At 43.5% G+C, this 26,189-nt stretch overlaps 1 pseudogene; it reads left to right on the top strand.

Moving 5' to 3' along the window:
* Nucleotides 1-1,376: 1,376 nt before the first annotated feature.
* Nucleotides 1,377-3,199, top strand: LOC118844867 (annotated as a pseudogene).
* The last annotated feature ends 22,990 nt before the right edge of the window (nucleotides 3,200-26,189 follow it).

Genomic DNA, 26,189 nt, shown 5'->3' on the forward strand with positions numbered 1-26,189 from the left:
CCCATTCCCTTCAGACTGAGTGACTGAGAAAGGAATCCCAGACCAGATGTTAATGGCTGATAATGACTTTGCATACCCCTCTATTCGGTAGGTGCTTTTCTAAACCTTGCCTCAAAGAATGACTATGTCTAGGATTTGGGTGCAGGGTCAGGTGGGTAGGGGATATAGTCTGGGGGAAGGAGATGCTTCCTGGCCAACACATGGTACACATGGGTAGCTGGCTACTGGTCCTGCCTGTGATCACACCTTAGACTAATGTGGCAAAGGGGGAAGTGGGAAGGAGATGCAGGAAGAAAAATACAGAAGGCATATGGGCCATGAAATAGAGCATATGGATGGAGTCTTCAAGTACATGGCCACCCATATGCTCCTGAGCCTGGCTTGCTCAGCCTCCTCCTCTCTGTCCCCTCCCCCTGCATTAGGGACCCGGTTCAGGCAGTTTTCTTCCCTTTCTTCCCCTCCCCCCTTTCCCACCCAGTCTGCTTTACTTGGCCCCCTCTCCCTCCTTCCCTTACTCCCAACCTGGCTCATTCAGCCCTCCTCTCCCCCTCGCCTCTGGCTGGTTCATACATCAGATGCTACCCACCATCCAGGGGAACTGAGCCCATCCATGTGTGATTAATACATTGAACTTCCCTGCTGCCCGGAGAGATGCCAGGTACAGGTGGATAAAGGCTGGGCTTAATTGGCATGGGGGAGGAGGGAGCAATTGCCTTTGCTCCAGCTCTATCTTTAGACTCTTGTTTTCAGCATTTCATTATCAGCTTTCCTCCCAAAATAGCTCTCACATGACAGACTTGACCTTTTGGACCAAAATGTGACCCCACTCACCCACCAACAACAGGAAAGGTTCACAAGCTGCTCTGTGGCCTTGGGCAAGTTACCTTACCTCAATTTTGCCCCCTGTAAAATGAGGAAGTCAATCTAGATGATCTTTAAGGTGGGGCAATAGGGTATGGGTGAGGTGGATTAGATTGTCTCCCCAGGCCCAGGAGATAGAACTATGGGGAAGGAGTAGAAGTTGTAAAGAGGCAGATTTGTGGCTTCTGGGCCCCAGTCCAGTTTACTCCATCTGCCCTTTCCCCTCTGTCCCAGTGCCCCACCCCCAGTCCCCCATCCTTCATGCCTCCCTTATGCCCCACCCCCTGCCCAACTGCAGGTACATGCGGGGAATGCCTCACCTGCCTGGGAAGAGTGGCAGAGACCGCAGTGTAGAAGGGGATGGTCTCTCTGCGACCTGCAATCCTCTGCCTTTGGCCTGGGTAGCAAAACCAGTAGTGAGTGCAAAGGGGGAAAGCAGCTTCTAAATCTATTGGAGGCTAGCGTACTTTGGTCTCAGTGAAGTGGGTGGAGCGGGTAGTCCTCAGGTCTCCAAGATGCTGGCCTTTGGGGCAAGAACCATGATCAAGCCCTTGGGATTCCTCAAGCCAGTCTCTTTGAGGAAGATGCCAAGCAGGTTTCAGGCATATCAGAGCTCCTTGCCTCGACTGCCAGTGCCCCCACTACAGCACATAATGGACCGCTGCCTTCAGATCCTGCAGCCCATCGTGAGTGAGGCAGAATGGAATAACAGCAAGCAGCTGGTGGATGACTTCTGGGGCTCAGGAGGGGTAGGAGAGCACCTACAAAAGAGCCTGGAATGAAGAGCCAGGAAGACAGACAATTGGCTGAGTGGTGGCTAAAGACTGCCTACCCCCAGTACTGATCACCTGTGGTGATCCACTCTAACCCAGGCCTGGTGCTACCGAAACAAGACTTTGTGGATTCCCAGCTTCAGTTGCCAGCCAAATTCATAGAATGAGCTTTGAATTTCAAGGTCACGGTTGCCAATGAGACTGCCAGTGGAATATCTTGGAGGAAAGCCACTGTGTATGAACCAGTACTACCAGACCCTCTCTTCCTGCCAAATCCCAGGCCCCAAGCCAGACTAGGTCACTAACTATAGCAAGACAATGAAGACCCCTATACATATCACTGTTGTGCACAATTGCCCGGTTTTTGAATTGGATGTGTACCACAGTGATGGGTCACCCTTCACCACAGACCAGATCTTCCCACAACTGGAGAAGATCTGGAACTGGTCCCTGCAGACCAACAAGGAGCCCATTGGTATCCTCACCATCAATCACTGAAAAACCTGGGCTAAGACTTAGAATAACCTCATCAAAGACAGAACAAACAAGGCTTCAGTACATTTGATACAGAAGAGCATCTTCACTGTGTGCCTGGATAAGCTCATGCCACTGGTCTTGGAGGGCATTACAAAAGCCTGGTGGCTGATCAAATGCTGTATGGTGGAGACAGCAAGCAAAACAGTTTGTTAAAACCCTGCAATTCATCATGGCAGAAGATGATTCCTGCGGTCTCATGTATAAACATGCTGCTGTAGAGGGCTCCCCCATTGTGGCACTCCTGGACCACATCATGGATATCTGGAAGAAAACAAAGCTAGTGAGGTCACCCATGATTCCCCTAGTTATGCCCAAGAAGCTGTGCTTCAACATCTCTTCTGAGATTAAAGATGACATTGAAAAGGCCAAGCAGAACCTCAGCATCATGGTGTGGGACCTGGACCTTACAGTGCTAGCATTCCATCACTTTGGGAAGAATTACCCCAAGTCTGAGAAGACAAGCCCAGGCAGTTGCATCCAGAAGGCCTATTACAGAGTCTATGGACAAACCTGTTCCACCTGTGAGAATGCCTCACCCCAAATGTTCCACTTGGGCCTCACTGACACCATCCATTTCAATTCTGTTGATTCTTTCAACTTTGTCAAAGCCATGGATGACATTGACATGATGGAGCACACAAAGGTAGAGCTGAGGAAGGGAGTGATGACACACAGATCATACTTGGACAAGGCTGTCTGAAGGAAAGCCATTGACCACCACAGACTGGGTCTAAAGCTTTGGGTCATTGAGGATCTAGTGAGCATCCCTGGGATCTTCATGGACATATCCTATGCCACTGCACTTTAACCTTTCTACCAGCCAGGTCCCTGCCAAGACTGACTTGGGCCGGTGGTCCCTGATGGTTATGGTGTCTGCTCCACCCCCATGGCTGAGCATATCAACTTTGTGATCTCTATCTACAACAGCTGTGCCAAGACCAACACTGCCTGTCTCACTTACTACCTAGAGAAGGCCCCTGTTGGACATGTGTACCCTGCTACAGTAACACCCACAAGTCAAGCTGTGAGCCATCTCTGATATGAGATCTCTTCTTCAAGAGAAGAGATTCTGGGGGAAAGACAGGAGTAGATGTTCAGGCTCTGTCTTACCATAGGCCTCTGAACTGCTGGGGCCTCAGGAATAAAAGAACTTCCCAACAAAGCAAATTCAGGTTCCCAGCCTGGAACTACATATAATACCATCTTCACCAGCCAATTCTGCCACTGCCCAGGACATCAGACCTATTTTCCTCTACCTTTTGACTCCTCCTAAAGCCTCATTTCCATTACCTTGCTGGGATACAGGCTTATTTCCCTTCCCACCCAACTCTTCTTCCCATCTTGATACAGCTCCAGGTGGGCCCAGTACAAGAGGGATCCCTCTCCCCACAGGCCCAGCTCAGGGCCAGCACCAAAGCTAGTCTGATCTTCACCATCCAGCTTCCTTAGCTGCGGTAGTTGAGGCAGAAAAGGTGTCAGGTATCTCAGCTACCCCACTCTCCCTAGTATAGTGGGACCAGGGCTAGGTTTGGATTTCAGAAGTCAAGTGTCTTCGGTAATATCATTTTCCCTGTTGTTCCCATCATAGGAGTTCCCCATTTTCCCTGGTCCCCAGCCCATAGTAGGAGAAGCCTATCTATAATAGGAATTTTTGAGCTATTAGACCAGGTCTGGGCTGCATCTGAAAATGGCTCAACTCCACATCCTCTGTCTGGGGGAAGAGCGAGCCAAGGACACCTGTGAAAGATAATACTCCCATAACCTAGTGTATCTGCATTGTTTACAAGGAATACCCCTGCCCTTATGGTGGAAGGAAGGAAATAGTCTATTCTTGAGCTTGGGCCCTGCTCCTCACCCCCATCCCTGATTTATGGAGGGTAGTCCAGGGATGATAGACTTTGTCTTGGAGAACTAGCCAGATTTGAGCCTTATTAGAGCCCCAGGGGAAGGCAGACAGAGGAGAGGGGAGGGGTCAGTCAACCTTCCTGTCACTCCACCCCAGGTTTGCATGAATTTAATTGTTCTTGTTATGGCTCAGATACTATCTTTGAGGATGTAGCTAATGCCCTGGGCCCCTTGGCTCTGTCTTTATGATTCCTGAACCTTTGTAAAGGTTTGTATAGCAATAATGTGGGGATTAATAAAGGGGAAATCTATTGGAAAACTTAAAAAAAAAGGCAGATTTTCACTGGGTAAAAGGAAAAACTTCCTAAAAATTGGAGCAGGTCAAATACAGAATGGACTCCCATGAGAGGGAGCGGATTCTTCCTCATTCATGGTCCTGGAGCAAAGCTGCATGACCACTTATTGCAGATGGTGTAGACAGACTCTTATCAGGTGTGGGTTGGACAAAATGGCTTCTGAGATCCCTTCCTGATCTGAGATTCTGTCAATTTTACCCTAACCCCTGCTGCAGCCAGCCAGCCACGGGAGATGAGTTTCCCTGCACTATCCCTATCCATTGGCCCTGGTTTTTCCCCTATAGAGGTCAAGTTACAGGAAATTGTGTGGTTGTCTATGCTTGTTGACAAGTTGTTCTTGTTCAGTCATTTCAGTCATGTCTTCTTTTCAAACATATTGGAGTGATCTGCCATTTCCTTCTCCAATTCATTTGACAGATGAGGAAACTGAGGGAAATAGGGTTAAGTGACTTGCCCAGGGTCACACAGCTAGTAAGTGTCTGAGACTCGATTTGAACTCAGGAAGATGAGTCTTCCTGATTCCAAGCCCAAGCTTTATCCACTACACCACCTAGCTGCCTCTGAGTTGACAGTAATGGAATTAAAGTACAGAATATTAAGGTTGTAATGGTCTGTGGGGCTTAACTAGTACACACCTCTCTTTTAAATACCAGGCTCTGAGAGTCAGAGTGACTGTAAGTCTCATGAAGATACCTAAGCTTAGACTCAAAGACCGAGAGCTGCAAAGGGCCTTGGGAGAGGACAACCAGGCCAACTTCACTTTTCTCTTTCTAGCCCCCAGCACAGTCTTTGCACAGGATAGGAATTTCATTTGTTGAAATGAAAATTTAGCAAAGGAAGTATAGCTACTAAAGGGCAGAACCAGGATTTGAACTAAAGTCCTTTGACTCCCAGTGGGCTCGCCAGTACGCTACTTCATTGAATAGGGAGAGATTGGTTAAGAAGACACAGGGTTAGCTCCATAACCTTCTAAGATACAGTCAAATAATTTCTTAGTGCAAATGAAATTCAAAACAAAAATAGCCACCAAAGTCTCCAGTAACGGACACCAAGGAAAGAGATTGGAAGGGGCAAAGAAACAGCAGGTGTCGCTTCTAGAATTTGATGAATTTGTGATCTCATTGATCAATTTACCCATCAGCAGTCATCTATTAATCATTGTGTGCTAGGCCTTGTGCTAGGTGCTAGAGACACCACAAAAAAGTGAAATTGTTCCTGCCTAAAGGAGCTTACATTCCATAAATAAGGGTACTCCCTCTAACCATGCAGAAAAGAATCCATCCATGCCTTCTCTTCTTGTACAACTTTTGTCTATATGTGCCTATGTACTGTCACTGGGGCAGGGGCTGAGGGGAAGGGGAGGGAGGGTAGGTCTCCCCAACATGCTGGATGCTCTCCTAGCTTTGCATAGATTGTAACAAAACATAAGGCTTTTCCATTATTTATCCTTCTGAAATGGATGGAGTTCCATACCTCCCTCAAATAATGAAGTAACAGAATCGATCAACCCACCAAAAGGCCAGAAAGCAAGCACAAAGTGTAAATTACATATTAAAAATGTTCCTGCAATCTACAACAAGGTAGTCACACATGATCAAGTTTTAATGCATAAACAAGATTACAAGATTCATCTATACCCTGATCTTTTAATCAGATTCTCTAATTGAGTCAATAAGGTAATGTTATATGATTGGTTGAGAGATTCAGTCATGACTCTTGGCCCTACATATGAAAATATCGAGCCACATCAGAAGTGGAAGGAAGCAGGGTTGGGAGCACTTTATGGAGGCAGACCCCTTCCCCTATTCCAGAGGGAACTTCAGGCAGGAGGAGGGAAGGACAAGACTTCTGTACCTCTACTGGCCACGCCATCAGAACTACGGGGCTAGTAGAGACAATCCATCTATCTGGCAGCAGAGAAACATAGTAAGGGTCAAAGCAGATTCAGACAGATGCCCAAGGGAGATGTGTGGCCCCTCATGGCAGACAAGAGCCACAACTGTGGACTCAAGGAAGAAGTGGAAGCTGGGAGTCCAGCCTTGAGCCCTACTCAGCAGAGATGAAACATGCAAGGAATGATATAATAGTCAACATTTTGTACAGCTCTCCTTAGGTGCAGGCCCTGTGCCAAGCATTTTACAATTATTCTCTCGTTTGATCCTCATAACAACCCTGTGACGTAGGGGCTGTTGTTCTCCCCATTTCATAGACGAGGAAACTAAGTCAGACAGCCAGTAAGTGTCCGAAGCCAAATTTGATCTTAGGTCTTCCTGATTCCAGGCCCAGGATTCTGTCCACTGTGCCACCTAGCTGCCTGGTGAGGACTCTACAAAGAGAGGGAGGTGGAAGTTCCTGAGGCATATTTTCAGTATCATGAGCTATAAGCTACCCTTTGCTACACATGCAGCCTACAATATACCTACTGCCATTATACTTTAAGTAAGTCAGTCAACAGGCATTTAATAAGGGCCTAAAAAAAAAAAAAAAGAAAAAGAAGAGCCAAAAACACAGTCCTTGTCCTGAAGGAGCTTAAAGTCTAATAGGGGAGACAACATGTGAACAGCTACGTGTGTACAAAATATAAAAGGTCTGGGTCTTATAGAGCTAATCTCAGGGAGCCCGCTCTTCCCGTGGATGCTGTATGTATTTGTACCAACTATGCACACTATGCCATGTTCGTAAATGCTCAATACCTACAGCAATGGGAATAAACCCCACAGGGCTACCTATGGAAGGGGTGGGGGGAGCAGCCACCCTCTGGGAATGCAAACCTGTGGACGGACTATACGGGAGAGGAGGATCCTGGAAGATTTGTTACATCTCTCTCTTTCTGTGTGACCAACCCAACTCCTTTTTTCAGTCATATATCTCTCTAGTTATTGGTTGATCCTTTAACACTGTAAAATTCTTCATTGGTTGATCAATGCCATTTGTGTCCAATTCTTCACGGCTCTATTTGGGGTTTTCTTGGCAGATACTGAAGTGGTTTGCCATTTTCTTCTCCAGCTCATTTTATGTATGAAGAAAGTGAGGAAAACAGAGTTAGGTGACTTGCCCAGGATCATACAGCTTGTAAGTATCTGGGGCCAGATTCAAACTCAGGTCTTCTTAACTCCAGGCTGACCACTCTATCCACTGAGCAACCAAGCTGTACTGGTGTAGCAACAATTCAGCCAGCAGCTGTTGACGTTTAAAACCAACAAGACCAGCAACAAGAGCTGCCAGCACAGGTTCTTTGATCTGCTTTACTAAGGAAAGCAATGTTAAAGGGTTAACAATCTTACTTTAATCCAACATAAAAATATCGTTCACTTAGTTGCTGGCTTTTCCTCATTAAGGCAATAGAGCTATCTGGACAGAGTGCTGGATAAAGCAGAAGTGAGCTATAGTGGAAGGAATAATGACAGAAGCTACCATTCCTGCCTCTCCCTCTCCAATGTTTCTCATTCTTTCTAGTGTACAATCCTCGTCCTTCTTGACCTCTCTGCAGCTTTTGACACGTTTGTTTGTCTCCACCTGGATACTCTCTCCTTTCTAGGTTTTCATGATCCTCTTCTCTCCTGGTTCTCCTCCTGTTTGACTACTCCTCTTCAGTCCCCTTTGCTAGATCTTCTTCTACCTCATGCCCACTATGGGTCTTCTCAAAGGTTCTGTCCTGGGACCTTTTTTCTTCTTCCTCTAAACTACAGGGTGTTCCTAAAGTCTGGACACATAGGCAAAAATGCATATTTTTTAAAAAATGAAATGAATGAAATTTTCAACATTTTATTTAATTGGAATATTAACAAATAACATCTTCAACTCATTTGTGATGCAAAGGTTGATACACTTTGCAAGATTCATGTGAACTCGATGCAATAACTCCACATTGCCATCAATTGCCTATGTGTCCAAACTTTAGTTACACCCTGTATTTCCTTCAAAGATCTTACTAATTTCCTTGGGTTCCATTATCATCTCTATGCAAATAATATCTAGACCTATTTCTCAAACTCTGATTTCTCTCTAGTCTTACATCACCAGCTGCTGCTTGAACATCTCGAAATAAATGTCCTGTAGACTTCTCAATTTTAACATGGCCAAAGAAAAACTCAATATCTTGCCCAGAAAACTTCAGTCTCTTGAACATCTCTTTTGCTTTGGGAACCACCATCTTCCCAGTGATCCAAGGTTGAAAACTCAGTGTCATCTTCAACTTCTCATTCACACTTACCCCAATATCCAGTCTGTTGCCAGTTTCTTATTTCCATATTCATATATAGACAAATTAATTGTCCTTTGTGCTCAAGGAGGACCAAACTGACATGACTATGATGAAGTTAAGGTATGGTGTGTGTGACTGTGACTGATCAGACTAATATGAGTTTGGAAGGCTCTACCACAGTTATGCAAATAGTCCATATATAGATATACATGTATATGTATGGATATGTATGCCTGTATACATATATACATACACACATATGTATGCATATGTATATATAAACTCCTCACAGTTGCCATCTTGGTCCAAGCCTTGACCATTGCACTAGCCTGCTGATTGGTCTTCCCAGCTTAGGTCTCTCCCCATTCCAATCCAATCCATGCTCTACTTGGCTGCCAAAATCATTTTTCTAAAGCACAGGTCTGACCATGTCACCTCTCCCCAAGAAACTCCAGAGGTTCCCTGTTACCTCTAGGATCAAATATAAAGTTCTCTGCTTGGCCTGAAAAGTCCTTCATAAGCTAGCCCCTTCCGACCTTTTCAGTCATCTAACACTGTACTCCTCTGTGATATAGCAGTACTCGTCTTCTTGTTCTTCCTCACAGAAAGCACTTCCTCTATCGACTCTGTGCCTTTTCATTGTCTCCTGTAACTAAAATGTTATTCTTTCTCGTCTTTACTTTCTGGCTTCCCTGGCTTCTTTTAAGCTCTTTCCTTAGCTCAAATCCCACCTTTGTCAAGGGTACTTTCCCAGTTATCCACCCACCCACCACCTCCACCACTACACACAAATAGTGCTAGACATTCCCTCTGAAAGAAAATTCCACTTAAACTTTATATATCTTATATATACATCATTGTTTGCATTCTCTCTCCCCATTTGAATGATAACTCTTTGAAGGCAGATATCATGTGTGTTTTTTTTCCTTTTATTTTAGAACAATGCCTGACACATATTAGGCACTTAATAAATGCTTGTTGACTGCAGTCTGAAGTATATAATAAATACTGGAGCTCCAGGGTAATTTACATGGCTCTGGTTTCTAGAGAAGGGGTGTAATATTAAGCAGGGTGTGACTTTTTTACTATTTTCTCTTTGAGAATTCTAAAGCAATCAAGTGCCTTTGATTAAGTCTTACTAGGTGCTAAACCCCAGGCCCACACCCTTTTGCCGATTAGGTGTGAAGCCTTCGGGCCCTGACCAGGTATATAAACTCAGAAGTGAGCATTTTGTTTGGGGCTCTCGCTCACTGGAAGAGAATCGATGTGGAGATTCTGGGTAGCCACAGGAGCCTCCTGCCCACCCCACCACCCCCCAACCCCTCAGCTTTGAAGAAAACCCAGATATGTCGGTGCTTCTCTTTTTGGTAACTATGTATGTAATGTTGTATCAGTAATTAAGGTGGGACTTTTTACTGTTCTTCTCTTAAGTGCCTTTAATAATTCTGGCTTTTGTTTGAATGGGGCTGGTAAAGTGGGATCTTTTTGTCTTGGAGTGTTTCTCAGCTCTAAGACAATGTAATGGTAAGCAGGGCAGAACTTTTTGTTGTCTTCTCCTTTGGAATGCTGAGGTAGTTAAGTACCTTTGATGAGTCTTGCCTTTCAAACTCAACAGCCAGCAAAATGGGATTTTTCACTGTTCTTTGTTTGAGTGCTTTTCAGCACTGAGGTAATCAAGTGCCCCAGGGCCCTGAGACTGGGTATATTAGATCCAAGGTTGGCATTGACTTTTGGGGCTCTCACTCACTGGAAGAATAGCTTGTGACTTGAAGAGACTCTGGGCAGCCCTTAAGAGCCCCACCCCACACTTGTAAACTTGTTGGGACTTTGTTAAACCCTGGTAACTATGAACTGAGATTTGAATCAGACAAGGTCTGTCTGTTGATGCTTGTAATTTGTATTTTCTCTGAATTTCAGGTTGCTGGCTTTTCCACCTGAACTAAGAGATTGATATATGTACGTTTAATTAAACTGAGATTCTTAACCCCTTAAAGTTACTTTCCTTAGTAAAGCAGATCAAAGAACCTGCTGGCAGTTCTTGTTGCTGGTCTTGTTGGGTCTTACACACCACAACAGCTGCTAGCCAAATTGTGGCTATAAATGTCTTGATCAGACAAAGCCTGTCTGTTGAATTACGTCATTAGCACTGTTGCAAACAAAAACAGTGGCAGAGAAGGGTGGTCAGCAGAAACAGAGGGCAACACTTGGGCTAATGACAGATATAGTGGCAAATCCACTAAGCCATGAGTTTCTCAGCCTCAGCGGACATGGATGTGAGGCAGAGCCCAGAAAAAGTGAAGTCCCCAGACAATATCAGGTTGCTATGGAAGGCAGAGACATTCAGACAGAAGGTACTTTTCAGCCATGATACAAGGAAGATGCACTGAGGATTTCACTGAGATCAAAATCTTTCTTGAATTTGGAATTTGAGTTTTCCAGAAATGTTTGCACATCCCCCTGTAGCGCCTGAGTATGTAGAAGATTGAAGAGCTATAATTAGACATTTTTGCATGTATAAAAGTGCCACAAACCATGTGCAAGGCAAGATCAACACACGGGAAAAAGGGGGCAGGGGAAAAAACTGATACATAAGGGAAAGAGGACAGGAACCACAAGACCATGATTTGAGGTGTCTCCTAGACAAGGTGGGGTTGGGTAGAAGGTCACTTGAGCTTTTTCAGTCTGGCAGCTTTTACCTGATTACTCTTGCTAAGGTCCTATGCTAGGGGCTAAGCTCTACTGTTTCTCTGCTTCTAAAGGACTACAAGGTCTGTACCCTCTGAATTTTATGTCATCTAAATCTAATCCTACTTTGGATATATACTAGCTATATGACCCTGGGCAAGGCTTAACCTCTGAGAACTCTAGGCCGTAGGTTTCAAACTCAACTAGAAAGAGGGGCTACTAATCTGCACATAAGGATCCCTATGGGCTGCATATTGACATAGCTTTAAAATGTAATATTATCTACGTTTTAATAGATTTGTATTTATTTTATTAAATATTTCCCAATTACATTTTAACGTGATTTGGAGTAGGCAGCCTGTGACCTAGCCATATATTTGAGATCTCTGCTCTAAAATAAGTTGGAGAAAACATGCCAGACTACATGGGCTGAGGCAATTCTCTCATCCAAGAGTTTCCCATACTGACAAAATCACAGGTCCAATCTACTTCTCCATCCCCTATCCTAAATCTGGTGTCCTGGTACAAAGCTCCAGCCACCCCGACTCTGATCATACCTCAGAGAAAGCACACCCATAAGAGTGCAGGCCAACAACGATTCCACTCCTTTATTTATTTTGTTATCCTGTCTCTTCTTTATTAAGCACTGCTATTTCATTTCTAGTTACTGGCTGATCTGTTAGTAAAGCATGCACTGGATGGAAGCATGAGCTATCGCCTCTAATTAAGTCCTAATAGAGTTGTGATTCCCAAAGTGTGGGGTAACTGTTAAAACAATAAGAAAATTTGGGGAATAAGAAAAAACTTACACCTGAGGAAGGATAGATCAGGGAAAGCTTTATGAAGGAGGTGGCATCTGAGTTGGTCTTGAAGCAAAAAAAAAAAAGGACTTCAAAATAAATGGAGATAGAAAAGGAGAAGGGAAGGCAGAAAGAGTCAAGTCAGAGAGATGGAAGAGGGCAGAATGAGAAGAGGTTACAGGAGGAATATTAGATAAAATCTGACAAGCAGATTGGACTCCGACTTTGGTAGTCCTTGAATACTAAAGTCGGGAGTTCATTCTTAATTTTGAAGGCAATAGGAAGTCAATAAAAGGTTTGGTTTGTTGTGGTGATTGTATTTATTAGTTTTTATTTTGTTTTTTATTAGAAGAGTGACGTGACGATGATGATGTATTATTCATCAAATTACTTAGGCTGTGGAGAATGGATTAAGGAAGATAGGATAAACCAGAAGGAAGAAGAGGAGGAGACCACAATAATCTAGCAAAAACAAGAGTTAAGAACCTAAACTGGGGGATGGGAGATCATCAGTGGGTGTGGAAGGGAACTGGCTGTAAGACATATTGCAGGGGCAGCTAGGTGGCTTAGTGGATAGAGCACCAGCCCTGGAGACAGGAGGACTTGAATTCAAATTTGGCCTCAGATACTTACTAGCTGTGTAACCCTGGGTGAGTCACTTAACCCCAACTGCCTCCAAAAAAAAATACATATTGCAGAGATATTGGGGACTAGTCTTGGCAACTGTGGATTATTCAGGGTGAGAGACAAAAAAAAAATTAGAGATGACTCTAAATTGATAAGCCTGGAGGTCTGGGAAGATAGTAGCGCCATGAACTTAAATGGAGAAGTGCTTACTTTGCCTATGTGGGCTTCACTGTTCTCATCTCAGAGGAGTGGGCTGGCTGACCTCTAAGGTCCCTCCTAGCTCTGAGTCTCTAAATTTACAATGACAGTATGAGGGAAGAGGAGACTTAAGTGTGAGGAGTAGGGGTGGGAGAGGTGGAAAATGATGAGCTCTATCACACCCTTCTCACCAGCTTTCATGAATGCTGGCTGCCCATGGCCCAGAGACAGACTGCCCTTCATATTGTTGGGTTTCCCTCTAATGGACCACTCAGCTGTACTAAGTGGGAAATCTATTAGAGTCTTCCAATTTGGTGTCATTTAATAAAGTGCCAATTCCATGGGGTCCTTACAATACTCTCACCCTACCCCAATTCCCCAGAATTGTTCTTTGCTTGAATGCTAACCAATCTCTGAAGAGAGTGCTCCTAACAATGGAAATGAAAATATATTCAGTAAGATAGAGAGATACATATAAAGAACCCAATAAAGACTGTGTAAACAATCTCTTGATTCCAAGCCTATCTATTCTGGGTGAGTTAGGGAAGGGAGGTGGTGAATGTCTGGAGCAAGTCTTGTTAGGAGAAGTCCCTGGTAGAAAGCCAGGCCTGAAATTATCACAAACAGATAGAGAATGAGTTTCTAAATCGGTCCGGATGCCAGCTCAGCATTTCTTAGTTACCACTGAGCTCCAGTGGTTCTTTCTGCCCAAGACGGTGCAAACTCAATCAGCTTTCATTGTTTACAAAGAAAATGACTTTACTTCTTTTCTTAAAAAGGTAAAACAAACTTTTTTTCCTCATGACTTCTAAAAGGTGACCCTGCAAGAACCCATAGTTCAGGCAAAAGAGCGTTAGAGTCAGTCAAAAGAACTCTCTAGCGTTCTATGGTGGAAAAAAAAAATGAACTTAATTGAAGGAACTGAGTTCAAATCCAGACTCTGCCACTCCCTCCATTCTTTGTAAACCTTTGTGCTACCCATGTGATCAGAGGTCATTGTGCCTCAATTTCCTCACTTGTAAAAAGGAAAGAGTTAGACGAGACAACCATCAAGGTCTCTTCCAGCTGTAAAACTATGAAGTGCTGATCCTGCCTGAGTTTCCAAACCAGTTCAAGGTCTGTATGACTTTGAGCAGTCACTTTCCTTGTCCCAGACTTGGTTTCCTTCTCTAAAATGAAGGAGTTGAATTAGGTCTCTTTCAGCTCTAAATCCTATGATTTAATCAATCAACAAGTATTTCTTAAGCACCTGCTATGTGCTAGTCACTGAGCTCCAAACTAGTCCCTCTTCCCAGGTGCTAAGTCATTTCCCCCACCATACAGATCTTGTAAGAGAGTGGCACTCCTCTGTGCTACATATGAAAACTAGCCTCCACCCTCAGCTCGTTTAAAAGAATGATGCTTCTGCACTTGAAAGGAAAGGTAGGCATAAGTCCAAGGGAAGCCAGCCTGTGATGACCCATCCCTTGTTGGGGATAACAATCTGAAATGTTCATGAATCTGAGCTCACCTCTCCATGCCAGTTGCCAATCCCATGGGGTTTTCAAGAGCTATTTAGGCTGCTTTGCCTTGGATCTGGGATCCACATGGCATGACTCATTATCGGCTATCATTGTCTGTTATCTGCAGAGGACTCTTGTTTAAATAAGGGAGAGTGGTGATGATAACTGATTATCCAGGAATTCCAAGCCGAAAAATGAGAACCTGGTCAAAGATATTGAGACAATTTGCACGGCATTTAATCTTTCCCTTGCAGCTCATTACATGATCTCAGTTTCTGTAGCTGGCAGAGGAATGTGCTTTGGGGGAAAAATAAATGATGCTATCAAGTTATCATCATCCCTGTGGGGCAGGAGGGGGAGGAGAGTGCAAGTAGTTTAGGGCTTCTCCTAGCAAGAAGTTACAGTTCCAAAGGAAGTAACCTAATGGCTCCCCAAAGGTAGTGAAGCTATGTCTCTCTTATCGCTTTAATTCCTGAAAGCTCACCCCCTGCCAAGAATCATTCCTGGGATGAAAAGAATAGAACCCGTGGCCGGCGGTGAACAACACCCAATCTGCTTATGGGGCCTTCATGACAAGGCAACCCCAGATTTGGAATCGGCCAACCTACCTTTGATTTCCAGCTCCGACCCTGAGGTAGTGAGACATAGTATGGCAGCAGATCCTCAGCTGGTCAGATTCACATCACAGTCCCCTAGTGGAATAGGCCATCAATTACCAACCTGCAGGGTCCTTGTAATGGAAATGCTCTGGAAACCTTGAAGTACTATATAAAGAAGAGCTACTAGAATGTAATGTCAACCTTAACTGGATGTTCACAATGACCTTGGAATTAGAAAGACCAGGGTTAGAGTCCTTCCTCTGACACACATTAGCTGTGTGAAGCTGGGCAAGTCAGACAACAAGCTTCAGATGAGTAGCCAGTCTGCATTGGTAGAGAGGATTTCCTCACCAGGAGTTCCAGACTAGAAAAAGAATGGGTCTCATCCTTGGTGCATTTATTTAACAAACTTTTTTTTTTAATCCCACCATGTATGAGGCATTAGGCTAGGCTCTTGGGGTATAAAGCTGAAAACTGAAAACTGAAAACTGTCCCTCCCTCAAGGAGCTAACAGTCAATTGGAGATTAGGGAGGAAAGACACAAAACATGAATGCAAATAAATGTTATCCCTCATAGCCTGGAACACTGCTCCAGGACTCTGGGCTCATAGAGAGCTGGGATCATCCTGTAGTGGGTCTCCAAGAAGCTCCTTATCTTTAACTAGTGTTGCCTCTTCGTGTATAGTGCCAGGGAAATCTTTAAAATGTAGCTTGCATACAGTTTGTGTCTTTGTTCAGTTGTGTCCAACTAAATATTTGAGGTCTTCTTGGCAAAGATCCTGGAGTGGTTAGCTATTTCCCACTCCAGCTCATTTTACAGATGAGAAGACCGAGGCAAACAAAGTTAAGTGACTTGCCCAGCGTCCCACAGCTAGTAAAAGTCTGAGGCCAGTTTTGACCTCAGGAAGATGAGTCTTCCTGATTCCAAGGCCAGCACTCTGTCCCCTGGGCTGCCTCATTGCCAGTCAGTTTGTATCTGGCTCTCTCCAACTATAAGTCATACAGTCCCCTCCCTCAGAGGAACTCAATGCACAACATGGGTATCAGATATGAGAGAGCTTTTTATTTCTCCCACCAGAGAAAATGCATCAAAAGCATAAGATACCCTGGAGCTTATGAATAAATATAGCAATGCAGCACACTCCGATAGCTCATTAGATTCCCCTCAGAAGATAACTGAGCGACTGCTAGATAGATCTTTCCCATTCACTCAAACCTGCCTGCACCATCTGAACAATTCACAGCAAAATCATAGAGTCTTAATTGGCCAGATTCAGATCATCTGGCCCCTCACAGTACGGCTTTAGTATTCCAGCTGCCAAGAGTAAAAAAAAGAAAAAAACAACTAAATAAATAATCAGCATCTATGGAGAGATGATTCCATCATGACAAGGCCACATGACTGAGGTTCCAAAAACTTAGCAAATTCAGCAAATAGGCAGAATGGGTCTGATAGGTACTTGAAAGCTCATTTCTGATTGGCTAAATCGGCAATAGCCCATACCCCTTAGGCCCCAAGCTACTGCTGACCCAGAAGGCTACAGTGACATGTCAATTACTTGGGACTTAGTAAAATAATTAAATTTATTAACATATACAAATTTTTACATCTTAGAAAACTCTTCACATGCAATAGGTCCTTCTTTTGCTTCAGTCACTTGCTTTACATGATTTGGAACTGAGTTCAAAAGTTTTTGATCTAAACGATGAAACCATTTTTATCACTTTAGTTATCCAGTATACCTTCAACAAAGGGTCCAGTTTTTCAAGTCTGGCCTCGATTACAGTTCATAGGTTTTCAATGGGGTTTAAATTAGGCAAGTTCCCAGACTATTGAAACACGTTAATCTCCATGTCTTAGATAAATTTCTTAATCTTTTGTGACATGTGGCATGATACAAAATCATGTCACAGTATTCCATCTCTGTTTGGGACTTTTTGTAATCTTGGAATAATATTGCTTCTTTTAATGTATAAATACATTTATCAGAGTTCATTATTCCCTCAATGAGGATAAGATTTCTAGGTCAAATTCCCCCTGCAAAAAAAGTGGTTTGTTGTTGTAGTTCAGCTGTTTTTCAGTTGTGTCTGACTCTCCATAACCCCATTTGGGATTTTTCTTGGCAAAGATACTGGGGTGGGTTTGCCATTTCCTTCTCAAAAAAATGGTTAGGGGATTTTTTTTTTTTACAGTATTAAAAAGATGCACCGATCTTACAGGATTACCTAGACTTCTTTTAGCAATGGTTTTGGAATAGTCTTGACCAGAAAAAAAAATGGCTTTCATCAAAGAAATAACCTTTTTGATTTTTTTTTACTCAATTCTTTATATGACTTTCCTATGACAACAATAGGTCTCTGCCCAAGCACCGCTTAATGGTTATTTTGGGGGGCTTCCCAGCTCAGAGTGAACATCAATAGTAACTGTTTCTCTTTTGGCCAGCAACCCTGAGGGTCTTCTCCTCTCAGTTTGATTTTTTTTTTTTTTAATTAAGAGGCCTTCCCTTGACTCACTTCTTAAAAAGACCTGTTCACTGAATGGGTGTTGCTTCACTCAAAGTGAAAACCTGGAAAGACTTCAGCTTAAAAAGGCCAAGGTCTCCCACTGCATCCCGGGCCATCTCTAGTTGTCTTGATAGATATCAGGCCACTGGACGTAGATGGCTCTGGAGGAGAAAGTGAAGCTGGTGACTTTGCACAGCCCTCCCTCACTGAAATCAAAGTCAAATTCAAGTCAAATCATCATCTCCCTGATGTCATGATCCTCTTAGAGAATGAAGGGCAAACCATAACCTATGACAAGTATTTTTTTTTCCCTTTATAGCTAAAGCTGGCAGCTGCTTTTTTTTTTAACTGATCTTCTCACTGTTATTTCAACTTCAAGAAGCCTAAACAGTAGTGTAGAGGAATCAATAATAATTATTCTAGTTCCCAGATTCCTTTGAAGGTCTTCAATTATTTTATGAGAATTAATTCCTAGCAATAGTTTGTGATTTCTTGGCCTTATTGTTCCTTTTCTACTGCATTTTCCTCTGTGCTTGGACAGACCCTGACGTATTGTGGGATTAAATGATTCTTGAAATACTTGACCATACCACAACAAAAGCCACTACAATATCTCTCATAGTCACTGAAGTAAGCTCTTTAAGAGCTAAAACTTTTGCACATTTCCTTGCAGTAATATACATTCTTAAAAAAGAAACCACACAATTAAAAACATACACACAAAGCAACAAAACACAAGTATATGGCATGAAATCTATCATTTAATTGACAGAGAACTAACTAAAGGTGATGAAACCAGCTCAATCTGATTTCATCTAGTCGAGGTCAAACGCTCCACGTCAGTAGAAATATACATACATGACAACTGCTAGCATAAAATTATGCCTTATCAAAAATATTGCTTGTCCCAGGTAATTTACATGCCACTATAAAAACTCGTCTGCTCTTTGAGAACTATAATTTGAAATTTTCTCAGCACTTCTGAATGAGAAATGAATGAAACATTTAAGTGCTTATTATGTGCAAAGCACCGTACTAGGCACTGGAGATACAAATAGCAAAGTAAGACAGTCTCTGCTCTCAAGGATCTCACATTCCAATATGGGAGCCAACACATATGTTAAATTTCAGCAGCAAGTCAGTTGGAAAGTTCCATTGCTCCTTAGGGTGCAACACAATTCAGTTCAATTCAATAAACATTTATTAAGTGCCTACTATGTATCAGGGCAGTTAGGTGGCACAGTGGATAGGGTGCTGGGCCTGGAGTCAAGAAGACTTATCTTCCTGAGTTCAAATCAGGCCTCAGACACTTCCTGTGTGACCCTGGGTAAGTCACTTCACCTTGTTTGCCTCAGTTTCCCCATCTCTTAAAATGAGCTAGAGAAGGAAATGGCAAACCACTCAAGTGTCTTTGCCAAGAAAACCTCAAATGGGATCACAAAGAGTTAGACATGACTGAAACAACTGAACAATAATAAATATACCCTGCTCTGTGGTAAGCACTGAGGATACAAATTAAAAAAAGAAAGATAGTCCTTGCTTTCAAGAAGCTTATGCCTCTTTTATGTCATTTCCACTGATAAAATTATATCAGTTTCTGATGATGGACCGTTTAACACTGGGTGGGAGCATTGATATTCCAAAGTCTCTTGGGTTCAGGTCCTGGGCCTTCTCCATCAGTGTCTGAGGGGAAGTTGGGGTCAAAGTGGCAGGTTCATTCACCTGGCAGATGCTGCCTCAAGTTGCCTTACTGCTTCTACAAGGCTGGTTTGCCTTTCCTATGGAGTGGCAGCAGCTGGTCCCTCGAACACAGGATTTGCCTTCCTGGACAATGGGTATAATAGCTGAGCTGGAAGTAGAACTGGTGGTCTGCAGGGCACTGCCTTTACAGAGGATGCCCTTCTCCACTATTCATGGTGATTAGCTAATGGCTGCTGCTGGTGATGAGGAAGGTGGACACCCTTTCACAATAAGTTTCCCCTCAGTAATGGGGAGAGAGAAGCTGGGCTAGAAGTAGGTCTGGTGGCTTGGTGCACCCTCCTATTCCAAGGCCTTGGGTTCAGGATCCTGCACTGTCTCCATCAAGGTCTGATGCATATAACTTCCTGAGCATGGAGCTCAGCTTCAAATCAACTCCATGGCTATGTCAGTTAGTCAGCCAATAAGCATTTATTATGCACTTCTCATGTGCCAGGTCCCATGCTAAGCAATAAGAATACCAGGAAATGCAAAAGCAACGTCCCTGCCGTTAAGGAATTTACATTCTAATGGGAAGACAACATGTAAATAAGCAAGCACATAAAAGATATATACAGAATAGACGGAAGTTCATCTTGGGAAGAAGGTACTAGCAGAGAGAGACATATAAATGCTAGCTATATACTCAAAAAGCCTAATGGCATAGAAGTGAAGTTTTATATACAGTCTTCCTCTCTGTTCTTTGCATACAGATATATTGATGTTTGTTAAGTGAAGGATCTCCTGTGATCACTCGAGCTGCTGAGCTCCATCGATTGTAATGGGCAAAGATAAGTCAAGGAGATCAGTTAGAAGGCTATGTGAGAAGTAACAAGGGCCTATGAAAGGGCGGTGGTGTGTGAGCGGAAGGAATGGGATGTATAAAAGACATGTTGGAAAGGTAGAAAATGACAAGATCTGACAACAGATGGCTATGTGGGGTGAGTGTGAGAGAGAAGTCAATGACATTACCAAAGCCTGCCTGGGAAGACAGTGATGCCCTCAACAGTAATAAGGAGGTTAAGAACAGAAAAGGGTTTGGGGAGAGAAGGAAGATAGCAAGTTCTTTTTTGGATGTGTTGAGTTTGAGGTGGCTGTGGGCCGGGTGACTGAAAGGCAATTGGAGATGTATGACTGTGGCTCAGTAGAGAGACTAGGGCTAGATATATCAATCTAGGAATCCTCTATACAGATGTAGAAATTGAATCCATAAGAACTGATGAGATTACCAAAAGGTATATGATTAGAGTTGGTGGCCTAAACCTATTTTCTGCTGGACTGCTTTGTCATTCTCCCAGCCTTGTTGTTGAATCTCAAGGATTCTATCTGTGCCCTTGATTCTATCCTATCCTGCCTTTGTTTCCTCTGAGAGCTCTGATAATTCGTCACTTCTCTAATTTTCAATTTCACATTATGTACTGGCTCTTTCCCTACTACTTATAAACTTAGCCTCATCTCATCCATCCCTTTTAAATCTTCTCTTGATTCCATCATCCCCCCAAACTACTCTTTTGTATTTCTCCTTCTTTTTACAACCAAACTCCTAGAAAGCTGTCTAGATTCATTGTTTCCACTCCCTGACTCCCTACTCCCTTGCAGTCTGGTTTATGTCCTCATCATTCAAATGAAATTCTTCTCTCCAAGGATACAAATGATCTATTCATTGCTAAATCTAGTGGTCTTTTCTCAGTTATGGTCCTTTGGAAATGCTAACTATCCCCTCCTCTCTGGATTCTTATGACACCTATCTCTTGGTCTTCCTTCTGCCCATCTGGCCACTCTACCTCACTCTCCTTTGCTGAATCCTCTTTGACCCATTCCCTGTGTCTCAGTATACTGCAGAATTCTTTCCTGGGTCCTCTTCTCTTTTCTTTAGACACTCTCTGCATCATCTCAGTAGCTCCCAGGATTCAACAATCCTCTCTACACATCTAGCCCCAATCCCTCTTCTGAACTGTAATTCCGCATCACCAGTTTCTGGCCGTTCTTGGCAGCAACAACTCCCCCAACTCCAAGGACCTGAAAAAGATCCTGGACAGCGTGGGCATCGAGACGAATGAGGAGTGATTGAAAAAGGTGAGGAGGTTATTTGGGGGCCAGATCCTGGGAGAGGGGGAGGGGGCCAACCCGGCCTGGACCTGTAGACATCTCTACCTAGATGTTCCATAGGCATCTAAACCTCACCATGTCTGAGACAGAACACATAATCTTTCCTTCCAAACCCTTTTCTCTTCTTAACATCTACATTTCTGTTGAAGGCACCACCATCCTTCCAGTTACCCAGGTTCACAACTTTGGAGTCATCCTCAGCATGTCCCTCTTCCTTGTCCCTCCTAAATCATCAATTGTCACCTTGTCAATACTACTACCTCAATGTGTCCGATATGGAGTCAGTCAACAATTATATATTAAGCACTTATGTGCCAGCCCCTGTGTGAAGGACTAGGGATACAAATACAAGTAGAAAAACAATCCATGACCTCAAGAAATTTACATTCTGATAATAGAAGAAAATACATAGAAAGGATGCTGGAGAAGGATGGGGTAGAAGAAGGTACCTGCCAGAGGCATAATGGAGAAAGTCTGGAGTAAAACCTAGAGAGGAATGAAATTTGGCTGGCCCAGTGACCCTGTTTAAATGGACACCCTAGGAGGAGCCATCTAAGGGTGAGGCCACAAGGTCAGAGGGTACTTTCAATGTGAGAATTCTGAGGCTAAGCAAGTCTAGCATATAAGCCCAGAGAGGCTCCATTATAATTAGGGAGGAGTGAGGTATGTCTAAGGTACTCACCTTTAGTTATCTTAACTCTACACTAGGAATCCCTCCAGTGATGAGTGATTATCTGCCCCCTTCTCTCCTCCACAAGCACAGAGTGGGGAAGATAATATGGGGCATTAAGTACTTAACTGAACATGAGCACTGCTATAAGGGGAGGATTTTTGTTGTTGCTCAGTCCTGTCTGACTGTTTGTGACCCCATTTGAGCTTTTCTTGAAGAAGATACTGGAGTGCTTTGCCATGTCCTTCTCCAGCTCATTTTACAGATGAGGAAACTGAGGCAAACAGGGTTAAGTGGCTTATCCAGGGTCATACCAGTAAGTATCATATCCAGTAAGTGTCTGAGGACAGACTTGAACTCACGTCTTCCTGACCTCAGGCCCAGTGCTCTATCCACTGAGTTACCTAGCTGCCCTTATGCTGAGGATATGAAGATAAAATGAAATAACCCCTCCCCTTAGGGAGCTTATACTTTATGGGGAGGCATAATAACAGCTAGCATTTATATAGTGCTTAAAGATTTTCAAAATGCTTTACAAATGTTATCTCATTTAATATATATGTATGCATAGAAATGCTTTTGTATTATACACAAATACAACCTATAGTACATACAAAGTAATTTTTAGGCAGAGAACATAGGTCTCATATGAAGGGCATGAATTGTCATCCCCTCCTCAAATTTCATCTTTCACAACTGAAAATCTTCCTTTACTCCGAAGCCCTCCTACCCCCAACAATCTAAAATGCCCTTCTCTAGGTATTCTCCAGCTCTGATGAATCTTTCTTGAGGAGCGTAGCCCAAATCTGCACCATAACAGCATTATAGGGCTAATGTTCAGTGATTGGGAGTGAGAAGATCATATTTGCTTGTGTGTCTCACTGGCATCTTTCAGCCTATATTCTACAGAAGCATGTGGCAGAAGAGAGCGACTGGGTGGCTACAGGCCACACAGGATATTGGAGGGCTCTTAGATTATTAGATCCAGTAAGGATCAATGAATAAACATAGGGGCTTTAAGGCCTTTTGAACATTGAATATCAGAGGCAGCAGGGACCTTAGAATACTAGCCTTGAGAGAAATTCTTGAATACTGAAGGCCAGACCTATAAGGACCTTTTAAAAGAATATTCAGACCTAGAAAAAGCCTGACTACATCTGGTGTCAGAGCCAGAAGAGAGCTTAGAACACAAAATGTCAGGGTGGTCAATTGACAGAATAAGAAACTGAGGTCCAAAATGAGTACAGTTAGCATGTTCTTTTTCTTGTGCACTCAATTCACTTCATTTAGAAATAAAACATGGGCATAATATATACCCAGAATTCTAGGAAAATTTCCATTCCCCACTCTAGTCCCTTCATCCTTCATGGAGTGTTAGTCACAAATTCATGGGATTTAGAAGATCTTAGATCTTGTCTAGTTCAACTCACTTTACAGATGAAGAAACAGGGTCAGAGCAAGAAGGTAATTTGTCTAAGGCAGTGAAATCAGTTAGTGGTAGATCATAGATTTGAACCCAAGTCTTCTCACTCAAGATCCTGTGAAACATCAACCATATAACAAGGGTTGTTCAAAAGTAAAATGGGCAGAAAATCATGAATGTCCCATCATTGGAGGTCTTCAGACAGAAGCTGGATGGATAGCTACTTGTCAAGGATGATTGAGAAGTGTTTCTGCTCACATGGAGGTTGGCCCCAGTGACCTCTAAGGTCCCTTTTGGCTTTGAGATTCTAGGATTTTCAGCCTTAGTGATTCATCATGTTATCCCTCCCCTTGGACTGAGGGGAGGAGGTGCCCAGGTAGGGCTGTCAGCAGCACCAGCTGGGATCTCTGAGCTGAGTGGGCAGTGTGTGCCCAGGACGGATGAGGTGTGAAATGAGGTCTGTCAGGTCTGTGCCCCCTGAAGCTGACTTGGCAGGCCTTGTTTTCACCCTGGGTGAAGCAGATTGAGCTTTTTCGGGTGTTTTCCTAGCACTACTCAGGGAGCGAGAGTAGAATTTGTTTTCTTCCCATTGTGCAAAATTGTCTAAAACAAGCAAAACCAAACAAACATAGTGGAGGATAGGTGTGCATTAGGAGGGAGAGGACAGGGAGAAACGAGATGGGGGGATGGAGAAGAGAAGAGGAATGACCACCTAAGCCCAGGCCACTTTCAGCAGATCCTAATGAGTAAGCTGGCAGAGAAGGTCCCTCAGCAGGAAGCCTGCATTATTAACGTTGGCACCAAACACAACCTGACTGCAATCTGAGAGAGCGGCTGCTAAGCTGGCACGACACAGACCCCATTCTTGGCTGCGGCATCAGAACAGATGTCTAAAGAGGGAATTTTTTTTTTTTGCATGTGGGTGTTTTTTTTTTTTTGCAACATTACATGACCTTATGCCAGAGCCTGTTTGTGCCAAGGTAAAGGTTGTTAATGGGTCAAGGAAACAGACTCGTTGGCTTTGCCCAGCATCAAATGGTGCTTGAGTGGGCGCCCCAGGGCAAAAGGTGGGGAGGAGATGTCAGGAAAGGCTTAGTTACACTAGTGGAATTTTAAAAAGCAACGAAAAGAAGTCCAGTCATGTCCTCTCTTTGGGGCCATAGGAACTTAAGATTTTTGCCCATGGACCAGTCATAGAAATGAAGGGCTACAAGGACAGCTGATGTGCACCAGCTAATTATGGAAGCCGACATTAATGGTACCCTTCCCAAATGAAGCTGGGTACACTTTGAATAACTATGACAGTTTGTGTGTGTGTGTATGTGTGTGTGGGGGGGGTGTGGGTGTGGGTGTGGATGTCTGTGGGTGGGTGGGTGTGGGTGTCTGTAAGCGTGATACCTTGGATTCACAGAGAATCTTTTTTTTTTCCCCTCAGAAGTTCAAAGCATTGTGTTTACAATTTCATTAGCCTCATGCCTTCGCTGGGGAGTAAATTAATAATATGAATAACAATTCCCATTCTTTCAGAGCTTTACCCTGCACAAATTCTTTTCATCAGATCACCTCCAAGACGTAGATGGTATGACTATTAATATCCCTGTTGAACAAATGGAAAAACTGAGACTTGGAATAGAATAGCCAACCTGAGGTCATACATCTAAGTAAAGTGTCCAAGCCAGGACCCAAACCCAAGCTGCTTAACCTCTGGGCCTTTGTTTCCTCACCTGTAAAATGAGACAGGTAGACAACATAACCTATAGTGTCCCTTCCTATTCTAAAATCCGTTATCTTGTGATCTCGTGTTCCCAAATCCATTGGTCTTTTCTGCCTCTTTCATTAAAAAAAATATTAAAAGAGGAAAAGTTATTCTCCTGTTTTATTAATGAGGGCTCTGAAGTGCAGACTGGCCAAAAGACTTCCCTGTATGACCCTCTCTTCCTTCAAGGCTCAGCTCAGATGCCATCCTTCACCATGCTTCCCCTTACTCCCCTCCAGTCAAAAGCATTCTTTCCAGTCACCAATTTTCCTCAGGCCCTTGCTTGGATTCACACACATGCTATATTCTCCACAGTAGATCGCAAGATACTTGAGGGTAAGGACTATAGAGTTCTCTATCTTTGTGTTCCCAGCACCTAACCCACTGTAGGTATTAGATAAATATTTGCTGTATTCAATTCCTCTGAGCTGAGCCTGGAAGGAAAAGAAGGATTTCTATAGACAAGAGAGGAAAGAATATATTCTAGGCAGCGAGCTTGGCCTAGGAGAATGCTTAGAGGCAGGAGGGGACATAATGAGATTAAGGAACTTCTAGTGGTCTAATTTGGCTGGAAGGTAGAGTGCATTGAGGGGAATAATGTGAAATAAAGGATGCAAAGGCACATAGGAATCCAATTGTGTTGGGCCTTGAATGCTAGGATAAGAAAATGTATCTGAAAGGAAATCGGGATCTGCTCAAGATGTTTAAGCATGTGCACAGTATTGCCAGACTTAGGCCTTGGGATGATTATTTTGGTGGTGGCTTTTTGAAGGGAGAAGTGGAGAGGGAGACCAGCGAAGAGGCCATTAGAATCACCCAGGCGAGAGTGATGAGACTTTGAGCTACAGTGGTGGTCATGGAAGTGGAAAGAAAGAAAGAGAAATCCTGGAGGCAGCATGCCAAACTGGCATTTAAACCTTTTACAATGCAAACTAACAGAAAAATGAGAGGCGTGGTCTTCTCTTCAGAGTCAGGCTCTTAGACCAATTCCATGGGACAAGA

The sequence above is a fragment of the Trichosurus vulpecula genome, chromosome 3, assembly GCF_011100635.1.
Source record: "Trichosurus vulpecula isolate mTriVul1 chromosome 3, mTriVul1.pri, whole genome shotgun sequence".
NCBI classification, from domain to species: Eukaryota; Metazoa; Chordata; class Mammalia; order Diprotodontia; family Phalangeridae; genus Trichosurus; species Trichosurus vulpecula.